This window comes from Microcebus murinus, chromosome 3 (assembly GCF_040939455.1).
Source record: "Microcebus murinus isolate Inina chromosome 3, M.murinus_Inina_mat1.0, whole genome shotgun sequence".
Classification (NCBI taxonomy): domain Eukaryota; kingdom Metazoa; phylum Chordata; class Mammalia; order Primates; family Cheirogaleidae; genus Microcebus; species Microcebus murinus.
The window spans coordinates 3,776,040-3,793,104 of record NC_134106.1 but is presented as its reverse complement, the minus strand read 5'-3'; positions in this window follow the sequence as shown (position 1 = coordinate 3,793,104).

The window sequence follows — 17,065 nt, the reverse complement described above, 5'->3', positions numbered from 1 at the left end:
CTCTGCTACTAAATTTAGGAATTTAAAACTAGACACCTCTTCTTTATGAGCTTCGGCTTCATCACTGGGAAAACAGCTGAGTAGCTCCTACTCATATCTAAGGTTTTTATGAGGTTGAAAATAGGATATGAAAATATTTTATGAAACATCTGTATGATTATAAGGTATTTTTTTACAAAAATGGATCAAGACACTTTGGTAATGGTGGTAGAATCTAGGAAAGAGTGCATTTTAGACATCTCTTCTAGAGACGTATTTTGTGTGTATTATGTAGATCTTTCTCTGCATATTTCTGGAAAGAAGAGGTGGAAAGTAAGGAAAAAAAAACAAATATTGGTATTGCTTAGGAAAAGTTTTCTTGATAGGTTAAGGGCCTCCTTGGAATTCCCAGAGCATGGAATTCCAGTGGCAGTAACTGCAAGCAGTGGGGTGCCTCATCACCCGGGGAGCAGTAGGGAACAGCGCTGGCATGGCTGGCTGCATGGAGCTCACCTGCAGTGCCTGCTACTTGGGACGCGCCAGTCTTACTCCCCGTGGTGTTTGTGCTGTTTGTAAAGTTATGCAACTTCAGCTACATTGGGGAGTTGGCAGAAAATAGAGGGTCATCCATAAGTAACGCAGTCCATTCTAGAATACCTCATGGATGGTGAATTTTGTCATTCGGTGTCTGTGATGATATCTACCTTCAACTGAAGTTAGAGTCTGAAGTATGATGCCAAATTTCACGGTATCTTAACCTCAGAAAAATACGATGCTGTCTTCTTCACCCACGTGTAAGCTGAGAGAGTCTGTTGCCATTGCTCTTTCCAGGGCTCAGTCAGTATATGTATTTAATGCTCATTTGTGTCTAGGAAGTGCATGATGGGGAGTAGATTGCAATCCTGACTTTAAGTTAGATGTTCCGTCTGGCCTTGGGTTCACACTGGATATGGGGCACATGGAGAACTCCTGCCTGTGCCACCACGACAAAATTATGACTTTTGCTTAACAGATGTCATCTCTACAGATTTTTATAATTCTGTGAAAAGTCAATCTTGTTTGGGATGGGTTGAGTACTCGCTTCTGTCATTCCAATTGAATTTGTTCAAGAATCCATGTTATTCTGAGCATACAGATCATATTACACATTAAACAAGTAAAGACAATCCCTCATGTGTTTAATATAGTATAAATATATTATTTCAGATCACTATGTGTCCTGATATTCCCTGTTAGGGAATATCAATATTCTCTAATCATTCATTCACTTATTTACTTAACATACATTTATTAAACATCTATTGTCTCCCAGCACCACGTTTAGATCATTAACAAAGAACATGACTCCTACTTCAGCTCAGCAGCTGTTTAGTGAGCACATACTATGTGACAGTCATTGGTCCTGGTGCAGGGGCATAACAGAAAACTCAGGATTCTCACCCTCACGAAACTCACAGTTCTGCTGGGAGGAAACACACACATATGCAGGATGTGTTAAACACCCAGAGCTGTTAGCAAGAAACAACACAAAGACATTTTGGATATTAAGTTTCTTTTAAGAATCACTTTAAATTATTTTCCACTATGGCTAGACAAAGGGACGCACTCATTCTAAAAGGGAATAATGCTTGATCCTTTCTTTCCCATCTTGCAGTCAAGAAAATAGGGCTCGACTCCAGGCACTATTTGTCCTTAACATCTTTCCTGAGAGTCTGTGCCCGAGAATCAGGAGGAAGAGAGAAAAATATACCTGAAGAAAAGTAGCATTTTAATTTCATCATTATCTTTTATTGCGGTTGACCTTGAGAAGGTCATTTAATTGCTCTGAGACTCTTTCCTTATCTATAAAATGGGCATGATAAAATCTTTCTTGTTCTTCTCCAGATTGGTTCAAAGGCCGATATGACAACTGCTTGTAACATTATTGTAAAGTATAACATGATATCAAAGATATAAGGAATTGTTATGTGTTTCTTAATTTTCGAAAGACCCTTACTTGTACTAAAATACATATTATCAGCATTGCATGTGTTTGTATGTTTTTAAATAGGCATCAAGAAGGCTAAACCCCAGGTTGGGAAATTTGTGTGTGTGTGTGTAAATTCCATATTTATACCAGGGCTTTTAAAAAGTCAGATGAATTTCTCAGTGCACCTGAGTCCATTGGGCCAACTTTCAAATAAGTAATTCAACAAAAATGAGTGTTAATGTACTGATAATTTGTGTGTTTCATTTTGGTACAGTTGTAAGCACTGTACCGAAATGTACAGGGGTGAAAATTTTGGTTCTTTCCTGAAGTTTCTGACAGTAATGTCCAAGCAGGGTTCAGCAGAGTTATTGCGAATGAAACATTTCCTGAGGTAGGAAAGAGTAGAGTAGGATTAGGTGGAATCTGGGAAGGTGAGTCGTGTTCTGCAGGTCACTTGTCATTTAAGTTGGATATAGATGGTGTCCAGGACTCCTCTACCCATGTTCAAGTTTGGCGTATCCACTGTTCAAATTCGTATTTCCTGTACAGTGTCATTAATCTGTCCTCTCCCCACTCTCAGGTGAGATATACACACGCAGGTTACTCTTAAAATCGATCCCTCACTCACCTCAATGTTTTGACTGGACCCCTGATCCAAACAAAACAAAGCAAAACCTCTTTTTCTGGCATTCGAGAAATTGTCTTCTTTAAATATGAACATTGCTTTAAAGAAGCAATACTTAACCAGTGTATTGGTGTTAATTAGTGACATCAAATCTCAGCCATTTCTTTCCTAGGAACAGGATTAATTCGGTTCCTTCAACAAGGGCAGCATGACCTAACAGTTTGGAGAAAGTGAGAGTGTGTAGTTGGCAAGGTTAAATCTCAAGTGAGATCTTCAGAGGCTATGTAATGAGCAGTTAATGTTTGGTCAATGCTTGACAAAGAAAAGAAAAGAAAAGAAAAGAAAAGAAAAGAAAAGAAAAGAAAAGAAAAGAAAAGAAAAGAAAAGAAAAGAAAAGAAAAGAAAAGAAAATTACTATATACATTATGAATAATATATATTAATATATACATTATGTATGTATGTCTTTCAGTGACAGAAAATAGTACTGGATAAGACGATAATTAATTTGACGTGATTAAACACAAAGCATATGTCCACATAGGTATATGAATTACTCAAGTACAGGTCTTTATGCTAATAATTCCACTCGTCATTCACGATGGCATGTTTTAAAAATCAAAGACCTTTCAGTGGCTAAATTGAACACAGAAACAAACAAACAACAGTCCAAGAGGGGACTCTGAAATGAGAAAAACGTGGTTTTTCAGCGACCCTTTCAAAAACCACCCAGACCTAAACGACAACCCTTTTATCTCCTGGACAGAAGAGCAGGTCCTTTCTCAGCTCTGCCATGAGGGGCATCTGTTTAGATGCAGGCTGAGCTGCACTTTCCAAAGACATGCGTTCCTCGTGGCAACCTGTCTCTTATCTGAGGCACGAGGCGCCGCCTTGGGGACCCCGCCTGGGTCTGGGCAGCCCCTCGGGTGCCCCTCCCCCCGCCCCGCCCCCACAGCGGCTCAGCTGCTGCTGCGCCCCCCTTCTCCCGCGCCCGGACCGCGGGGCTCCCCGGCCACCTGCCTGCGCCGCGCTCTCTGGAGACCCCCTTTATTAACTGCTGCTGCCGCCGTATGGTTTCCCTTCTGCCAGCTGCCTCCCCCGACCCCCTCCGAACCCTCCGCCGCCGCAGACTCGCCACCTGCAGCCCAGCCCGGTCCCCGGCGGCGGCGGGAGCGCGCGGCCACTGCGCGGGCAGGTGCAGGGCGGCGGGCCGGCGCAGGTGCGGGGGAGCCGGGCGCTCGGGCGCGGCTGGCGCAGGGGGAGCCCGCGGGGAGAGGCCGTGCGTGGCGAGCACCCTCACAAAGCCAGGGCCGCAGGCGGCAGGGAGGGCCGGCGGGGACGGGGCTCGGACGCCGCCCTTGGCACTGATCGGGTCCGGACGCTGGGGGCCAGAGTCCTCCGTTTCCCCGTCCGCCCTCCCGCGCCTGTTCCTGTTGGCTTCCGCCCGCTGCGTTCGCCGCCGGCCGCGTCCCCACTCGGGCTGACCCCCGCTGCCAACGTGCGTCCCCCACTGGCAGCATTGACACCGCCGCCTGGCCCTGCTGGACACGCGGTCTCTCAGGCCTCCCTCCCCTGAACCCGGGGTGCCCTAACCGCCCCGGGCCTCCCGCGCACAGCAGGACTCGGCCTCCCTTCCTTGCACCCGAGCCCTCTGGCTGAGGATTATTTCATTGCTAAAACAGCCTCCCGGCTTCCCACTGCTCCCTGAACTAAGGACACATCCTTCCTCGGGCCCAGCACGTGGAGAAGGACTCGCCTTCCCTCTGCGCGCGAACCCCGTGTCGCCGTCCCAGCCAAACCCCGGCAGACCGTCCCGCGGACACCCCCGAATAACCGTGCTGTGTTGAAAGAAGAACAGTCAAACCGCTTCTAACTATGTGTAAGAAACAATAGGCTAAACTGGGAGACATTCTGCACAAAGGAAAAATAAATAAGGTTAGAAAAAAACAATAAAAACACCAGTTATGTTGGGTCCCTAAAACACGTCCCACGAGGCCCAGCGTAGGCGGGAAGCCAAGCGCGTGGCTCAGGGTTTGCAAGTAGCCGCAGCGCAACGGGGGCGGAGACCCGCGCACGGTTTACTGCGCCCACGGCGTGCACGCGAGCCAGAGGCGACTGCGGAGCGATGGCGTCGCTCTGGCTGCAGGGGCAGGGGCGGGCCGCCGTCCCCGCAGGTCTCACGCTGAGAGGGTACTTGCACTCAGAGCAACTGCCAGGATGGCTTTGGAGAGTAAACCCGACCCTGAGCGCCTCTTTCTGCTAATATCCCCCAGCGGCGAGCGAGTCCGTGGGGTCGTCCTCAAGCACAAGAGCGGACAAAACCCCGAGCTGCGCGGGCCGCGGACCGCAGGATGCTGCTCCCCGCGGCCTGGTCTGGTCCACGAAGGACGCCTCGGGCCGTCGTCCGTGGACGGTGCCTCTGCACTGCTCTTACGGAATCTGAGAGTGTAGGTTCGAGTCTCTAGAAAGGGGCAGCAATGCTGAGACTCCCTGTCGGCATTAAGCGCAGGGCTGCCAGTGGAGGGCAGGGAGGGTTAGGGTTAGGGTTAGGGTTAGGGTTAGGGTTAGGGTTAGGGTTAGGGTTAGGGTTAGGGTTAGGGTTCAGCCTCCTAACTCGGTGTGAGCAGTCTCGTCTGTCAAACCAGGCTGCTTGTCCATCCTGTCTTCCTCCTTGTTAAAATTAGGACTGCAGCCACGCGTTTGGTTCAGAGCACTGTGTCTCTACTGAGAAGTCTAATATTCTCAAGGTGGGCCTTACCTACTGCCCTTGAAAATAGCTCTGCGTTTTCTTGTTTTGTTTTGTTTTGTTTTGTCTGATATGCCAATATTTATAGGTGAGGCCGTGGAAGGAGTGACTCCTTAGGACTGGCCAACAGATTTCTTCTATGGTAATTTAAACTCTTTCTACCTTTCCAGTCTTTACGGAAAAAGAATTGCCTCTGATAAGAAACCAGCTGCAGTTTCTGCAAGAGGCTGACGTTTGGCCTTCTTTATGGTGACAGAGCGCCAGTGGACATTCCAGCCTTCCTAAGCTGTACCCTGTCGGAATGAGGGTAAAGAAAAAGGAAAAGGAGGGAGCTCTTAGGCCTGTTACGTATCAGTCGTTTTTCATTTACCTCACTTAATCCCCATGAAAACCTAATAGAGTCTGGATTAGACATTCTACCTTCATGATAAGGAAACTAAGACTGAGAGAAGTTGAGTCACTTTATTAATGTCCTGCAGTTAAGTGGCAGAGCCTGATTCTGGTTCAGATTTGCCTGGTTCTGGAGCCCATATTGAAATTCATTTTAACAGAAGTTTATTGAATTTCTATGAAGCTCAGCTTCCCGCCCGATAGACCAGAGAGCCCCAGCGTTTGTGAAAAACTTGGTGCCCATCCCCACGGATTTCACAGTCTAGAGGGAGAGTTGGGGACCAGGACAGCTTAGGGTGACTGTCCTGTAGCAGAAACATCCATGTAGGTGGGTCATAATTGTACCACTTGCCGGGAAGCCAGGGGGGGGGGTGACTAATTCTGACTGGGCGATCAGGAAAAGCGTCAAAAAGCAGATGACATTTGATCTTGGCTCTGAAGATGGAAGAGGGCTACAACAGGTGCAGAAGGTGGAACGAGGATCATTTCCGATTTGATTTAAGGAGGCTCCTGGGTGATGTTTATTCAGCATGAAGTAGGGAACATCTGAGCTTAATATTTTACACAATCTCAGGAGTCATGTTGTCAAATACCAGTGAAAATGTAAACTTAAGTCTCTTCGTCTAGAATAATTCTTGGACGGTAAAGACATTGTCCTCTTTTTCTTGTAGCTGCAACGCTTGGTGCCAATCACTGTCCCTTCCCTGGATAGTCTCACATGCATGGAATACAGTGTGGGACTGAAACAATGAGTGAAATAGGAATTTTAATAAACCTAAAAATTAGCTAGACCTAAATAGTCCTCTTACTACGTACATTTTAGATATTGAGCGATTAGTGTACTTGACTAATAATTACAGCACCATGGACGTAAACACACCTTTTTGTGCCTAATGATTGCATGCATTTTAACATGCTAAGAGTGTAGAATCTGCCCCTCAGTTGCACTGTCCACAGTTTTACTGCATAGGAGGTTGTAGGTTTCCCCTGAGAATAAATCAGAATAAGCCTTGGTGCTTTTCTTGCTTTAAATTGGTTTGTTATTTTCCTTTTCTTACCAAGTCCTAGGATACGCCTTTTTTGTAATCCGTCTACTCTAGTGCAATTAAAGAGCACTCATATTTCTCCTGGAAAACTGGAGGTCTTGGTAACAAGGGTCTTCCTTAACTGAGATTATGGGATAGCAAACTGGGAAGAGGGGCTACACTCCCGGTCACATGTTATGAGACTCTGACTTGTGGTCTTGTGTAGTACCTTCACCTGTAAGTGTGCAAGGTCAGCATCATGCTTACGTAAAACTGCAGCGTTCTGTGCGCAGGCAGTGCATGGCTGGCTGTCGTGCTAGAGATGCGTGTTGCATTTATCACCGAGGTCCCCCATCCCCATATAAATATTTGCATAGATCCACAGTGAGGCTGTGATGCTGAGATTCTTAGGGGAGCTGACGGCTGTGTGAAGATAAACACAAATGGAATACTGACAAACATATTCCGAAGTCTTTGTTGGACGCATTGATGGCACCTCCAAGTATTAGCTTACGATGGACTCAACTAAGTTCATATATAAAAATGATCTACCGGCAGATGTAACCTTAAGCTCAAAAGAAAGGTGGATCCATTTTTTTTTCTTTCTTTCCTTCTTTCATTTCTTCTTTTCTTTCTCCCTCCCCCCCCTCCTTTCCTTTCTTCCTTCTCTTCCCTACATCTCTCTCTCCTCCTCTCTCCCTCTCTCTCTCCCTTTCTCCTCCTTTCTCCCTCTTCTCTTAGAGTCACGCTCGGGGCTGAATTTGCACCCTGTTCACCCCCAGCCTTTCTACTGAGTCACTGGGGTGTGTGCATCTATCCAGAAGGTGGTTGTTATAATTTTGCCACTTCCCCACAACTCAGAGTAGCCCAGTGGCAAACCAGAATTCCCAGCAGCATGTCGGGAGGCTGTCTGACGCCATTTAATGACATTCAGGCCGTGTAGGCAAAAGCAGCTGCCCTGCAGGTGGTATTCCAGAAATGCTCCCCAGCACCCAGCAGGAAGCTGGATAAGTTTAATTCGGTGAAGCAAATTCAATCATTTGCCTCTTTGTAAATGGGGGCACAGGAAGAAACAAAAAAGATTTTCTTAGTAGTGCTCTAACAAAGCGGCTGCTCCTAATAGCACAAATGCTTAATTTCACTTTCATGGGATTTGCAGAATCGCATGATTTTGCAGGAGCTGTCAAGGATGCAGGCACGCGCCATCCGGGCAGCCACTGATTTCCAGTCCGTATCTGCGCTATCGCTCCTCGCATGGAGCTCTGAAAGCACGATGCACGCTTATTAAAGGACATAAAATGGATTCAGATGCTTTCGTCCAAGGCCAAAGAAGGCCTTCTACATCCTGCATTTTTCCCTTTTACTAATTAGAAGCAGCCCCCATTCATTACCTATGAATGCATTTATAGATTTTCAATTTATGTCTGCTTTTTGTTTCAGCAAACCCATCTGTAAATTAGATCTACAGCAGAAAAACCTGCCAACCCAGAAACCCCTTTAATGCTAATTACGGCATGAGGGTAGAAGATTTGGAGCAATCTTTTATCATCCCTATCAAAATTTATCATGGGTTTTATGACAGCCTCATTGCATAGGTCCTGCAGATTGCAGCTCTGGGTCTTGGCTGGTGTGTGTCTGTTTCAGGCTCTCTTTGCAAAGAAACGTTTAGGTTTAAAGAATGTTAAAGTTGTTGGATAAAAATTCTCTACAAGTTAATATGAGATCTTCCAGAAAGAGGTCACAGTCATTTTAGATTGTCCCTATGGCACTTAATTGATTTCTTTCTTTGGTGGGTACAGTGGAGCTAAATATTACATACCTGGGGGTATCTGATAAATTGAATTTAATGTAAATAGTTTGTTTGCCTTCAAAGTGAAAGGATGACAAGCCGTGTCCAGGGCCTTAGTCTGTTTATTCTAGTTAATGTTTGAATTGTAGAAGCAAATATAGCTGAATGGAAACTAATTTCTCCTTTATTCTTCTTCATCACCCTCATCATCACTGCCATTATCTCTATCACTGTTGTTGCCATTTTGAATTAAACTCTCTCGAGCACGACACTGGACTGGGTGGCAGGAAGCTGCAAGTCCTGGAGTCCCATTGCAGGAGCAGGGACTCACCACTTTCCACGTGGGGGCTCACTGGCATGGCTGGCAGTGTGGGGCCTCCCCCCGCAGGCCAGGGCTGAGGGCAGGAAAGGCTTTTGCAGACGTGGTGCTCGGTACTTTATGGTGGGGGCAGGGAGGGGACACAGGGAGCCCCAGGGACCTACCTGGGCGCCGGGTGGGGCTCCTAAGCCGCTGGGATTCTGGGATGCACAGGGAAGGTAGCTGGGGCCAGAGAAGGGCCTGCTGCCCAGTGGCTTCGCCCTCAGGCGTGAGGATGTGGGTGAGATGCTGAGGCCCAGACCTGCAGAGGAGGAGGGGGAGGAGGAAGAGGGGGAGGAAGAGGAGGGGGAGGGGGAGGAGGAAGGTAAGGAGAGGAGGGGGAGGAGAGTGGAAGGGGAAGGGAGGGGGAAGGGGAGGAAAGGGGGAGGGGAGGAGGATGACCTGGCAGGGAAGCGGGGTGTGGGGGGAATGAGCCCTTGCAGCCACCAGATGCACGGCAGCGGCGGGGGTCCAGTTCCATCCCCATGTTGCCAGGGTGCATTTTTTGTGTCCACTCGCCCACTCGCCGGGGCTACAGTGCCCAGACGAGAGGTAAAACACCAGCTGGTTGCCGCGGAGGCGTGTTCTAGATGGAGTTAAGGCTGAAATCGTTAGACTTGGGGGAAAGCAGATGACCACCCTCCGTAGAGGGAGCGGGCCTCATCCAGCCAGCCGGAGGCCTTAAGAGAACAGGACAGAAGTCCCCTGAGGAAGAGGGGTTCTGAGCTCCCCGCAGGTGTCAGACTTGCCGGCCCCACAACTGTGTGAGCAGATTCAAAAAAACCAAGGCTCTCTCTCTAGTCTGTGTCTACACCTCTATCCTATTGGCTCTGTTTCTCCGAAGAGCCCTGACCAATACTCATGTATTGGACACTCGTGCACACAAAGACCCCCTCCCCCTAAAAAAAGTAACTGCTCCCCAGATGTGAAGGAAGGTGGCTGGCACACACGGTGGTCTGGGTTGGCACAGGGGCTCCCTTTTGAGGGGGGGACTTGCTGATCCCCCACCCCTGTGTTGCAGCTAAAAGTGAAAGGTCCAGGACCAAGTTCACATCAAGCGGTGTCTGCAAAGCAAAGCAGTTTTCAGGATGACGTCACCTTCCACGACCATAATTCTATTTGAAATTGCTTACTTTTTTTTTGCTTCTTGCGAGAGGTTTGAGGGGATAGAGAGGACACTTCTCAATATCTTTTACAGAAGCCTTTATGATGGTTTATTACATGATAACACTTTTATAAAATTCTAAGATGGAGAAAGAACTTATAACTTTAAATTTTCTTTGAATTCCTTAAAATTTATCAGTGAAGGGTAATAGCTGTATGTTTCAGCCTATAACTCAAAATGTTGCAATGAATAATTTTTTTCTTGCTTTTCTGTAATTCAGTATAATTTGTGTTTGGTGTTTCCATTCAACTAGGCTGGCATAAACTTAATCTCAGATATTTAGGGTCCTCTCTTTCCCTAGGGTTGAACTTAAAGTGCAGTGGTGAATGTTGTAAGATATTAGGGGGGGTACACCTTGTCCTGAAGTCACCCCTGCTCATAAGTTAGACCCCCTGAGACCTCCTCTGTCACACTCTGTCCTGCTCTTGGCCCAGGCAGATCTCCTCTTCATGTGTCCCTGTGTCCCTCCCGGTGTGGCCACTCTGCCTGTGTGTGTCCCATTGTCCAAAGTCAACACCGTCCAAAGCCCCGTCTCTCTGATCCACTGCAGAGCTAGTGCTGCCTTGGTCTGCTGCTTCCTCGGGGTTCCTGGGAAGACTCTGAGCTTGGGACCTCCCACCATCCATCACTCCACTCCCACTTTTTCCCTTTCCTCTCTGAGAGCTTAGCCAGGGGTCCTCAAACTTTTTAAACAGGGGGCCAGTTCACTGTCCCTCAGACCATTGGCGAGTGTGCACTGTGGGCCCGGGATGAGTCGGCTGCTAAGCAGGAGATCAGGGAAAATCAAACTCAGTGACTATTTCGAATGCCTTGTTCTACCGCACAGCTGTGGGAAACCCCCATTCCGATGGCAACTGGGGGTGCGGATGTTTGGGGGAGCCCCTTATTTAGGTTGAGTTCTATCCCTTGATACGATCTGGCAGTTTTATCCCATGCCTGTAGGAGCCGCATTCTATTTAACTCTCTCATTTTCTCTGCCTCCTGCCCTTACTTCTCTGGGCCTAGCCCACGCTTGGTATGCTGCAAGTGCATATAAATATTTGTGGAATAAGTGAATGAATGTTATTTAGATTCTATAAAACATCATAAAAAAAAAACAAAAACAAAAACCTAAAAAGGCCTCTGTCCTTTGAATCGTCTCCCGTGTGTGTCTTTTTGTTTGGGTTTGCTGATATAAGGCATAGACTTCAACAGTCCTGATGCATTACCACGGTATCTGCCTTGTAAAGACGCCGGCAAGCAGATGCTGGTGAGCCTCCCACCAACGGTTGTCTGCAAGAAGCGCGTGTAAATCAGACCGCGCAGCCTGGAATCCGCGCAGGACATGCATATTACACTATTGAAGATTTGCTGATTAAATCACCCAAGCCGAAAACAGTTACAGTAATTCCAGACTCCAATTGGATTCCAACGTCAAGGCAAATCATTTGTGAGCGCTGAGCTCATTTAAGCCCGGGAAGTAAATATCACAGGAGAGCTGTTTGCTTTCCGTACCACTTTATGGCTCAATCCTTGCATTCATCACGGTGTCTAGCAAATCGCACATCAAAATGCCATTAAATAATGCTGCTGAATAGGTTTTCCTCTTCTGCACAATTGACTATCATGTGACCTAATAGGTTGTGTTAATACTTCAGTGGAAATTTATCGTCTCTAAAGAGTGGTCTCCAAACCCTTCTGATTTTTCTTTTATTTCAGGAGAGGTGGTTACTGTGGAGGCATGTGAAATATTATTTCTAAATGCAGAAACAAATGAAAATTCAAGCCTGACTGGGTATCGAATTGCAAACCTGAAAGACGACTGGCACTGGTGGTAGCGGGGCCGGTGAGCCAGGCAATCTGCGGGCAGAACTGGGGCTGGAGCACTGAGGACTGCGGGCTCCCAGCTCACCTCTGCCCCTGGGCACCGTGGGATGGTTGCACAATCCAGTTAACTCACATTTCTGCGTTTCCCGTAAGTAGAATGTGAGAGGTTTGCTCTCTAGTTCCTCTGGCTTCATGAACAAGAAATGCTGGCTTCATGGTCATTTTCATTTTTATTTGCTCACTGGCTCCTTACCTGGGATCAAAAGAAAGTGATTTGAGATAATGCTGAGAGGCATCAGCCCATAGGGTTTTCTGAGAGATATTAGAAAGGGTAGAGGCTTTGTAAACAGACAGAGTTGGGCTTAATTTCTGGAATTTCCTTCGACTAGCAATGTAACCCTGGGCCTAGTTTCTTAATCACTCTGGCTCTGTTTATAGACCTACAAAGTGGTGGGGACATTACCTGGCTTGAAGGTTTCGTAAGGATCAGAGATAACATGTGTAAAGCACCTAACAGAGTCGTTGGCACATAGTAGGTTTTCTGTAAATATTGGATAATTTTATTTTTACCAGTAAAGTCAAACTATAGTAAAGCAGGCAGGAGGGACATTATCAAAGTCACTGCAATTTTTAGAATGAATAATTGTCAAGAGGAAGGGATGCCCCATCTTGGTTCTCCCATGGCTTCCCTTGGGCCTGAGTCTCCTTGCAGGTGTGTAGTCTGGGAATCGCCAACGACGAGGATAGACAGAATCTGTTATTGCCATCGGCTGCAAAGAATGATAGTGTACTGGAGTTTCTTGGAATAGCAACTCCACCTACTCCTTTTTAAAATGAATAGACTCTATTTTTTAGAACAGCTTTATGTTTATAGAAAAATCAAGCAGGTAGTACAGAGAGTTCCCTTGTCCTCCTCCTCCATTCAGGGTCCCCTGCCGTGACACCTGGCACAGGTGTGGTCCATTTGTCCCAACCGATGATCCACTATAGATACATTAGCATATGCCAAAGCCCACAGGTGAGGGCTAGAGCTCACTCTTTGTGTCCTACAGTACACCGTGTAGGTTTTGACACATGCAAAGTGTCATGTACCCACCATTATGATACCATACGGAAGGGATTCACTGCACTGAAAACCCCTTGTTCTCTACGTTGTCATCAATCCTCAGTATTCACCCAGATTAGCTGAAAATTTTTGTCTATACAAAAACCTGAACATGAATCTTTATAGCAGCTTTATTTATAATTGCCCCAAATTGAAAGCAATCAAGACGTCCTTCAACAGGTGAATGGATGGACAAACCGTGGTACAGCCATACCATGGGATATTATTCAGCGATAACAAGAAATGAGCTTTCATGCCATAGAGAGACATGGAGGGGACTTAGATGCCTATTACTAAGTGAAAGAAGTCTGAGAAGGCTACATGCAGCCTGATTCCAACTATACGACATTCTGGAAAAGGCAAAACTGGAGACACTACAAAGATCAGAGGTTGCCAGGGGGTAGGGCAGAGGGAGGGGCGAACGGGCAGAGCACATACGAATTTTTAGGGCAGTGACTACTCTGCATGTCATTGTAATGGTAGAAACTAAATATTTGCCAAAATCCGTGGAATATATAACACAAAGTGGGGACTCTTAACGTAAACTGTAGGCTCTGGTTAATACAGGCACACACTGTTCTATTGTGTTTTGCTTTACTGTGCTTCGTGGATATTGCACTTTTTACAAATTGAAGGTTTGTGGCAACCCTGGGTGGAACGAGTCCTTTCAGTGCTTGTGCTCACTTCCTGTCTCTGTGTCACACTTTGGTATTTTGAGCAATATTTCAAACTCTGTTGTTGTTGTTGTTATTATATCTGCTGTGGCGATCTGTGATGAAGCATCTTTGATGTTACTATTGTCCTTGTTTTGGGGCGCCAGGATCCGTGCCCACAAAAGATGGTGAACTTAATTGATAAATGTCGTGTGTGTCTGTCTCCCTGCTCCCACCTCTCTCCCTTTCTGCAGCCCCCGTTCCCTGGTTCCCTGAGCCAAAGCTTTATTGACATCAGACTGATTAAGAATCCTTCGATGGCCTCTAAGTGTTCAAGTGAAGGCACGAGTCACATGTCTGTCCCTTTGCACCGAAAGCTGGAAATGATTAAGCTCGGTGAGGAAGGCATGTTGAAAACCAAGATAGGCTGAAGGCTCAGCCTCTTGTGCCAAACAGTTGGTCAAGTTGTGAACACAAAGGGAAAGTTCTTGGAGGAAATTAAAAGCGCTACTCCAGTGAACACAGGGATGATAAGAACGTGAAACAGCCGTACGGCTGACCTGGCGAGAGTTTCAGTAGTTAGAAGATCACACCAGCTACAACATTCCCTGAAGCCGGAGCCTAATCCAGAGTAAGGTCTTAACTCCCTTTAATTCTATGAAGGCTGAGAGAGGCGAGGAAGCTGCAAAAGAGAAGTCTGAAGCTGGCAAAGCCTGGTGCATGAGGTTTAAGGAGAGAAGCTGTCTCGGTACCATGAAAGTGCAAGTTGAAGCAGCGAGTGCTGATGGAGAAGCTGCAGCGAGTTATCCTGAAGACCCAGCCAAGGTCAAGGCTGCACCAGACAATAGATTTTCATTGTAGATGAAATGAAAACAGATAAAATCAAAACAGCCTTGCATTGGAAAAAGATGCCATCTAGGACTTTCATAGCAGGAGAGAAGAAATCAGTATCTGGCTTCAAAGGACAGGCTGGCTCTCTCAGGCTGATGCAGCTGGTGACTTTATGTTGAAGCCAATGCTCATTTTCCATCCTGAAACTCCTAAACCCCTTAAGAAGTATGCTAACTCTACTCTGCCTGTGCTCTATAAATGCAAGAACAAGGTTTGGATGACAGAACATTTGTTTACACCATAGTATACTGAATATTTTAAGCCCACTGTTGAGATCTACTGCTCAGGAAAAAAAAAGATTGCTTTCAAAATATCACTGCTCAGTGACAATGTACCTGGTTACCCAAGAGCTCTGTTGCAGATACGCGGGAGGTGCATGTCATCTTTACACCTGCTGACACATTATCAGCTCTGCGGCCCATAGATTGCAGAGTAATTTTGACCTTCAAGTGTTATTATTTAAGAAGTATATTTTGTAAGTTTATAGCTCCCATTGGATAGTGATTCCTCTCTGATGGATCCGGGCAAAGTAAATTGAAGACCTCTGGAAAGTACTCACCATTCTAGATACCACTGGGAACATGCACGATTCATGGGAGGAGGTGAAAATACCAACACTAACAGGAGTTTGCAGGAAGTTGATTTCAGTCCTCACGGATAACTTGAGAGCTTGGAGACTTCAGTGGAGGAAGTCACTGCAGGTGTCGTGGAAACGGCGAGAGAGCTAGAATGGGAAGTGGAGGCTGAAGATGTGTCTGCATTGCTGCAATCTCACGATAAAACTTGGATGGGAGAGGAGTTGCTTCTTATGGAGGAACAAAGAAAGTGGTTTACTGCAATGAAATCTACTCCTGGTAAAGATGCCATGAACACCGTTGAAATGACAACAGAATGTTGTCATTAGATTGTTCCATAAACTTAGTTGGTACAGCAGCAGCAGGATTTGAGAGGATTGACTCTAACTTCGAAAGAAGTTCTACTGTAGGTAAAATGCTATCAAACAGCATTGCCTGCTACAGAGGAATTGTTCTTGAAAGGAAGAGTAGATCCGTGTGACAAACTTTATTGTTGTCTTAGTTTAAGAAAATGCCACAGTTGCTCCAACCTTCAGTAAACTACCACTGTGATAGGTCAGCAGCCGTCAAAATCGAGACAAGACCCTCCACTAGCAAAAAGATTGCAACTTGTTGAAGTCTCAGGTGATTGTTAGCATTTTTAGAGATAAAGTATTTTAAAATTCAGGTACATGCATTGTTTTTGTGGACAGGATGCCATTGCATACTTAATTAGACTACAGAATAGTATAAACATTACTTTTATGTGCACTGGGAAACCAAAAAATTTGTGTGACTCACTTTACTCACTTTATTTCAGGGGTCTGAAACTGAATCTGCAATATTTCTGGTGTGCTTGTAATAATGTATAAATACTGATTCCTAAAAAATATATTGCACAAATGCATGATATTAATAGTGTTAATAACATGAGAAATGCCATGTGGGAGAGAAGAGATGCAGTAACTTTCTATGCCTACTGTGCAATTTTTCTACAAGCCTAAAACTGCTCTACAAATAATGTCTATTATAAAAGGATGGGCCAGGTGCAGTGGCTCACACCTGTAATCTAAGCAGTTTGAAAGGCCAAGGCAGGAGGATTACTTGAAGCAAGGAGTTCAAGACCAGCCTGAGCAAGAGTGAGACTCTATCTCTAAAAAAATAGGAAAATTAGCTGCGCATGGTGGTGGGCACCTGTAGTCCCAGCTACTCAGAAGCTTGAGGCAGGAGGATCTCCTGAGCCTAGGAGTTTGAGGTTTCAGTGAGCTGTGATGATGGCACTGCACTCTACCTCAGGCAACAGAGAAAGATCCTGCTTCAAAGAAAAAAAAAAAGGATGAAATCATTTTAAATGTACAGTTATGGAAGATGGAAAAAATATACTGTTATATAAGAAACCCACATGCAGAATAGTATGTAGTGTATCCTACAGTTTGTATTTTTAATAATATTTATTTGCTTTTATGTACATCAGATATCTATGGAATAATAACAGGAAACTAACGACCTGGGCAATGGGGGTTGGGAGAGGAGACAGGTTTGTGTTTACTGTGTGTTCTTTTACATTTTTCAAATTCTGTAACTTGTGTATCTATTACCTATTCGAAGATCATAAAATAAAGAGACGAAATTAGCTAAGAACATACAAGAAAGGGAGAGAGAGAAAAGAGTAACACAGTGGTAAAAATAATAAAATATAATGGCATTAAAAGGCATAACCGAACAATCATATCTGCTAGACAGTTCAGAAAGCTGAAATAATAAAAATATAAACATAAGATGATCTAAGAAATACTGTTACTATATACACACACATAATACCAGAAGAATTAATTAACTAAAGTAAAATTCATAAAGGAAGGAATTCTGTAAAAGATTTTAGCATAAATATTTAAATAGCATTGGCTCACAAAATTTCAGATGTCTATAAAAACTCACACATACCCATCGCACATACACAAAAGAGATACAGTCACTCATTTCCCTCACAAGACTATAGGGCTCAATGCA